Source organism: Amphiprion ocellaris, chromosome 13 (assembly GCF_022539595.1).
Source record: "Amphiprion ocellaris isolate individual 3 ecotype Okinawa chromosome 13, ASM2253959v1, whole genome shotgun sequence".
In the NCBI taxonomy this organism is placed as follows: domain Eukaryota; kingdom Metazoa; phylum Chordata; class Actinopteri; family Pomacentridae; genus Amphiprion; species Amphiprion ocellaris.
Window position 1 is genome coordinate 34,338,638 of NC_072778.1, and position 6,213 is coordinate 34,344,850.

The following is a 6,213-nucleotide window of genomic DNA, read 5'->3' on the forward strand; positions in this document are numbered from 1 at the left end:
TAACCTCCAAATGTTGCAGAATATATGCTCACTGGTCCACAGCAGAATGTTGTGGCTGCACTAGTTTATAGCAGCAGCAGGAAATATCTGCAGTGGATTGTATGAGCCAAAGAGATTCAGCATGTGTTATGTTATGGGAAATAAAGTGTAAAATAGAATGTTCTTTGTGTGCAGTTCACAGTCGGCAGTGGTCCTTTCAGTCCACAGTGAACCTGCCTTTTATCTATCATGGCTTCTTTACGACCAAAGCTCCTGCATGATGCTTTTCCTTTTACCGATCCATTGAGTGGAGTCAGTCAGTCACGGCGAGCATTATATAATTCCAATCAATCTGAGTTATAAAATCTTGACATGGGCTGAGGCTGCCACACAGCTAAAATTTACAGCTGTTTGGATTGCAAGTCATTTCTTCTGTGGCGTGTGCATACATGCTGCTTCTGGCTCCTGGAGCTGAGTGAGAATAAGAAACCCCTGCCCACGAGAGACTTCAAATCCCACTTTTACCCCCTCTTTGAAGCAGTCATGAATGATTGGGCACATTTACCGCACCAAATTGCATTAATATTCCTTAGTCTGCCACAAACCGTTAAGGAAAAACAGGGAGGGGCTGGGGCTTGCTGCAGGTCTTGGAGCAGAAAACATTCTTGCTGTTTTTAAGAATGATGAATAAACCAGGAGAGCAGAGCAGCCTTCAGCACCTCTAGGTGGCAGCAGAGACTGTTCATCGTCTCTGAGGGGTGTGATTACTATTCACAGCACTAACCAGGGAACATATCAACTCAGGACATACATGAATCGATTCGGTTTAATGTATATCCATGGATGCACAGAATGAAATATTTACTCGTGTATGACTCTCCTCCTCCTCCTCTGGCTGTTATTAGCAGGATGCAGCTGTCATCACCTTGAGCAGCTCTTACCTCCTTGTGTCTCTGTGTACGTGTGAGACCAGCAAATTTTGCGTCGTCATCCAAAATGGCTCAAGATGAACTCAAAATTAAGATGGAAGGAGCAGGAAAGCAGATTCTTTAGCTTGAATGGGCTGTTTTCATCACACACACTAACGCAGCCCCTCTGCTAATGTGCCCTGTTTACAGCTCTTAGAGAGGATTTGTTGCTGCTTCTTACAAATGTCTGCATTTGTCATGAAGAACATCGACGTGACCTCTCCATATCTCCTCAGAATACACCTACGCTTTTGATAATGTGTGTTAATTTATGTAACATTTGTTGTTAACATATTTGTTTTAATGATCCCCTATCCACAGTGTACATTACACACACTGTCTATAGTCTGCTGATTGAACTATCCTTTGGGTATAATAGCGGATGTACTAAAATTAAAGGCATTATGCAAATTGAACATACAAAGTGCTCAGAGCTATTCTCCATCTTCTTTATGCATGCAGGCTTAATTCAATGAATCTGTGTGAGAGCACTTTCACCAATGATTGAGCTCAATATACAGCACCTGAATGTAAGCCAAGCTATACAGATTAACAATGTGACATACTGGAAGCAATATTACATTATATTATGTCACGGCAATTTGTTAAACTGTCTCAAGGCAGACCACATGAGCGGAAGGATGACTTATGGTTTTTGTGTGACTGCATGTGTGTGTCTGCAAATTTGCTCCTTACAGGAAAAGGTTGCCCACTTATTGTTATTTGTCAAATTTTGGCAGTTATATAAACCCATCACAGCTGGCTGGTTGCCTGCACAATTGGCTGCTATTAATTTTGATGCATAATTGCATTACATAATGTGTTGTGCTGCCTTTCAGAAGAGTCAAACAGCTGTGGCTATTGGCTGTGCACAGAGTCAAGCTCTCTCTCCCCTAGTGCACCGCCAGACAACAGCCTAATCACAAATGGGAGCTGTCACAGGTCATTGTCAATTTTAAGCCATATCAATGGGGCTTTTGTAACTGCTACAGGACTTCAGTGCATTTCGTCAATGAATTGTAATATTTTAAGTCCTGGGAGGTTTGATTCATTTATATTCTCTTATCGAAGCGCTGCTAATTTAAACACAGCAGTCGTACAATGTCATCAGTGACAGACAGAGAAATCAATCTCTACTATGGAGAGGGAGAGAGAGAGACGGAGAGTGAGAGAGTGGAGGAGGAAGGACAGTGAAGCATTTGCTGCGACTGATTGTGCCTGCAGGTTCCCCAGCAGATGGTAGTGCAGCATCGCAGAGGAGCTTCTCTCAGAACAGGATGAAAATGGTGCAGAAGACGAGCCTTCTGAAAATGAACGCTGCAGATTCTGAGGTACGGACCTTAATGGGATAATAGGGTAATATCTTACCTACACCATCATCGTGCAAGGCAGCACATTTCAAAAGAAATGACAGAATCACGAATGACAGCAGTATATCTTTCAACATCTCCCATATGGTGTACCCAGGGGGGCGATTAAAAGTGGAGCACATTGATAGCCGGGGTGCAGTGAATGTATGTGTGTGCTGCTGCAGTTTGAATCCAGTCACTTACGTAAATGAATCCAGGATTGAGTGCAATCATAATATTCAAACTGCACATTACAGGCTTGATATAGCAGGAGCAGAAAGCAAACAAGGACCAGAACAAATATCAGATCAGGCAAAATTGTCTACAGGGGCTTCATTTGCTTCACAAAGAGCATTTTTCACAAGAGCATTTGTGACATTTGTGTCAACAAACATTGTTTTGTTGTGCATAGTGCTGGCATGTGGTATTATAGGTATTCTGGAGTCAAATATAAAGCAGGGCTGAAACACCTTGCTATTTCAGATTTGGCCTTTTCAAATTTGCCAGGCAGTAAAGTGCACGTTGAAGCGAGATCAAACTGGCTGATTTATTCGAGATTGCCTCTGCCCCTAAACACAAAGTCAAGTATTGTTTCTGTGCTGTATTGCATGCCATTTGGGAAATACCAGAGAGATTCATGCTCTCAAAAGTGCTTGAAGAAAATGCGGCGAAGAAAGTTTGTCACATCATAGCGAAAACAGAAAATAGACTCATAACGACAAGTGGTCATACATAACAATGCAGCCATTTCTGCGCTCCCCAAAATGGAAACGAGGGTGAGATGTGATGGTATGCCGGTGGGAATTTCAGGCCAACATCATTAACAAGAACAGAGATTTTCTAAGGTGAGACACACCTTGCCATATATGTTCTGACAAAATACATGAGTGCTGGAAACGTCAGCCTAAAGTTCTGAGGCAGAACTGTATCCTTTGAAGTCATGCAAAGTGAGTCTCATCTGATGAGGGCTCTGCAGACTGAGACATCCAGCATATAAAAAAATGCTGTGATTGGAAACCTGGTAAGCTAATGAGTTTGCACTTCTATCTTTGCAATTTGTACAGGCTTTTGTGCCAAGGCCTTTGAGGCTTTTCTGTGCCAAGTCTTGTAATAGTGTTCTCATTGTTCGCCTGAGAATCGGACACTTTTTCATGAAACTTAGGGGGGAATCCATCTCTAAACTTTTTTTTCTCGCATGGGAAAGACAAGGAGGCCGGGAAAATCACAGTGAATTATGGATATTGCTGCAGTGAAATTAAGATGACAAAGAAATGGCAGAAAAGAAAGAATCCTGTCTTAAAAGATTGGATATTTCACAATTGCATCTGAGCTGCAATGCGGCGTAACAAGTCATAAGTAGCTCTTGTTAAAGACTTATGAAATCACATTGCTCATTCCTCCTTCATGCTCTTCATGTGTCAGCCTGAGAGACTGAACTCCTGCAATCTTATAGGCAATAACTGTAACTATTAGTTATTAGGCTCTTCGAGTAATGTGTACTTTAGAATCTTATTTCCTGCTGTAGAAGTGAATTTATTCGAGGCTGGCTGTATAGCAGTCATCCCCCTCTCCCCCTGTCTTCCACTCTCTGTTGGTTTGTCCCTGTCTTAGCAAACCGCATAACTATCTGATAAACGAGCTACAAATGAGAAAGGGGTTTTACACTTGGGAGTTGTTCAAATTATTGGGAGGGCAGTGACCACAGTGCTTATTTGAGCTTAGATGCAGGCTGTTGAGATTTGCTGGGAGTGAAACTAGAGGCTGGTTGAGTCTTCAGGCATGTCCAATCCGTTCCATTGAACCATTAATGCCCGAGAGTAGACCAAAGGAAACATTACAGCCTTCAGATAAACTCTCAGGCAGATAGACCGGAGTCCTTTTTCCTCTTCAAACTCATTGCTTCCTTTGCCCAGCTTTGGTTAAAAAAAAAAAAAAAAAAATCAATTATTCTCACACATGACAGGACAGGAAAGAACGCTCTCTATATCCTCCTCCTCCTCCATCTGAATCTACTGTACACTCAGCAGTTTCATTTTTAGAAAAAATATAGCTACTTTTGATGTAATAAACAGCTGTCTGGGGAGTTTGTGATAAACATACAGAGCTGAACAGACATTATAGGTTCTGCACTTTGTTGTGTATGTAACTAAATGTTTACTCACAAATATTCTAGGGGTCAATCTCCTGAAGAGAAGGAACCTCGAAGCAATTTAATGAGATATTGAAGAGTAAATTAAAACAGCTACCTCCTGTATAAAATTATGCATTTCTCAGTACAGTTTGGGAGTACAGTACAATTCACATGCACACAAACACACACACACATCACAAGCACACACAGTAATTCTATGAGGCTCAAGGTTGTCGTGCTTATTGAATATATCAACTTAACCACTGATGTCATTGATCAAAAAGCCAATTCCAGTTCTATTATTGTGTTAGAGGGTAAAACAATTGCCAAATGACTTTGTAAGGTGCACTCACTTGGTAAACAGATCTGAGATCCATTAAAGCCTTGGAGATTATCAAGCCTCAGTCCAACAATTTGTGGAGATTGCTCTAAACACCTTGTTGGTGACCTTCCTCGTCCAGTTGAAAGTCAATGGGAAACGTGGCAAGGAGCCCGCCAGCGCCACAAGCGGCCCCTGCACTTTAATTACGCCGCATCTCAGCGGCCGGTTATTTCCTTGTCCACTCGCCTCCCTTATATAACCATGTGTCCTTATCAATACTTGGGACCCACTCACAAAGTCCAGATGTGCTATAGGCCTAATAGCCCCCACGATACTGCTGGCCACACTTAATCAGGGTTTCTTTACTCTGTGATAGATATGGCATAGCATGAACTCCATCTCATCAATATTAATGCCAGGACTTTGCTCCATGCTCGGCTTTGTGGTTTACTGTAGCTGCCTCTCTCTGACCTCTGAGTGAGGAACGTGGATGTTTTCCATGTGCTTAATCATAATGCACACTGCCTACTGCATTGATAGGTTAATGTACCCAAGAGGATCAATGCAGTCTCGAGGACGTCTAGTACAACAGACATTTAAAGGTTCGGGAAAGGCTTTAACAATGAGTGCAGTCTGTCTATGTTAGGATCTCCATCCAGCTTAATTAAATGGAGCTGTGTAAGGTCTGGTGACTTGTGTGATGAGCTACTGTAGGTAATTGGCAAAAACAACTGTTCTGAAGAATGCAAATTTAAGCAAGAGCTCATTAAGAGCACATAAACAACATTTTCTTCACATTTTTGAAAACATATTCCTAAAGATCAGCAGGAGTTCAGTACTTTATGAAGAACAGATGCTGTAATGAATGTTTGCAACCTATGGGGCATTAAGTCAGATTAAACTCAAAGCGGTATTGATGTGGTTTTCATTGCAGTTATATCATGTTGGAGTGATGTTCAAGATATGTGAAGACATCTGAGGCTGGCCCCTGAATAACACTGACTGGCAAGGGATCAACAGTTGAAGCATTTTTGTACTGGTAATCTCCAAAAAACTTTATGCAAATCTGCTTGAGATAGACTTTTGTGCCTCACATGGAAAACTCAGCAATAATTAAAAAACGAGTCAGAAACTATTTTTATCCCTCTGTGTCAAGATAATGTTTTCAATCTGGCATTTCAAGGGAGAGCATATTGAGTGCAAATATGAAAAAAACTGTTTCTTTAGCTCTCTTTTTATTTTGTGAAACAGCACCTGGGTTACTGTATCTTTGTCCTCTGAAGGGGAAAAAGCCTCTGCGTGAATACAGAGAAAAACATTTGCTCCCAATGAATAAATAATGAAAAGAGATGAGGTGCTTGCATTAATTTGCAAAGCATAAAATGCAGAAAATTTCACAGAGTTTTAAGCCAAGGTTTTTTTGGAGGGGTGGAGGGAGGGGATCAATTACCTCACGGCGGGGTT